Raw genomic sequence first — 1,541 nt, 5'->3', positions numbered from 1 at the left:
AAGCCAGACCAAAACTATCGATTCATCGTCAAGGAATCGACCAATCATCTGAAGTTTGATGAAATTCAAAGAAAGCCAGACCAAAACTAAGATACTTCGTCAAGGAATCGAACAATCATCTGAAGTTTGATGAAATTCCAAGAAAGCCAGACCAAAACTATCGATTCTTCGTGAGGGAATCGACCAATCATCAGAAGTTTGATGAAATTCCAAGAAAGCCAGACCAAAACTATCGATTCTTCGTCAAGGAATCGATCAATCATCAGAAGTTTGATGAAATTCCAAGAAAGCCAGACCAAAACTATCGATTCTTCGTCAAGGAATCGACCAATCATCTGAAGTTTGATAAAATTCAAAGAAAGCCTGACCAAAAATATAGATTCTTCGTAAAGGAATCTACCAACCATCTGAAGTTTGATGAAATTACAGGAAATCCAGACCAAAACTATCGATTCTCCGTCAAGGAATCGACCAATCATCTGAAGTTTGATGGAATTCCAAGAAAGCCCGACCAAAACTATCGAAACTGAGTCAAGGAATCAACCAATCATCTGAAGTTTGATGAAATTCCAGGAAATCCAGACTAAAACTATCGATTCTTCGTCAAGGAATCGACCAATCATCTGAAGTTTGATAAAATTCAAAGAAAGCCCGACCAAACCTATCGATTCTTCCTCAAGGAATCAACCAATCATCTGAAGTTTGATGAAATTAAAAGAAAGCCAGACCAAAAACTATCGATTCTTCGTCAAGGAATCGACCAATCATCTGAAGTTTAATGGAATTTCAAGAAAGCCAGACCAAAACTATCGATTCTTCGTCAAGGAATCGACCAATCATCAGAAGTTTGATGAAATTCCAAGAAAGCCAGACCAAAACTATCGATTCTTCGTCAAGGAATCGATCAATCATCAGAAGTTTGATGAAATTCCAAGAAAGCCAGACCAAAACTATCGATTCTTCGTCAAGGAATCGACCAATCATCTGAAGTTTGATAAAATTCAAAGAAAGCCTGACCAAAAATATAGATTCTTCGTCAAGGAATCTACCAACCATCTGAAGTTTGATGAAATTCCAGGAAATCCAGACCAAAACTATCGATCCCCGTCAAGGAATCGACCAATCATCTGAAGTTTGATGGAATTCCAAGAAAGCCCGACCAAAACTATCGAAACTGTGTCAAGGAATCAACCAATCATCTGAAGTTTGATGAAATTCCAGGAAATCCAGACTAAAACTATCGATTCTTCGTCAAGGAATCGACCAATCATCTGAAGTTTGATGGAATTCCAAGAAAGCCCGACCAAACCTATCGATTCTTCCTCAAGGAATCAACCAATCATCTGAAGTTTGATGAAATTAAAAGAAAGCCAGACCAAAACTATCGATTCTTCGTCAAGGAATCGACCAATCATCTGAAGTTTGATGGAATTTCAAGAAAGCCAGACCAAAACTATCGATTCTTCGTCAAGGAATCGACCAATCATCTGAAGTTTGAAGGAATTCCAAGAAAGCCCGACCAAACCTATCGATACTTTGTC

This window comes from Cloeon dipterum, unplaced genomic scaffold (assembly GCF_949628265.1).
Source record: "Cloeon dipterum unplaced genomic scaffold, ieCloDipt1.1 scaffold_14_ctg1, whole genome shotgun sequence".
NCBI lineage: Eukaryota > Metazoa > Arthropoda > Insecta > Ephemeroptera > Baetidae > Cloeon > Cloeon dipterum.
This window is presented reverse-complemented; position numbering follows the sequence as displayed.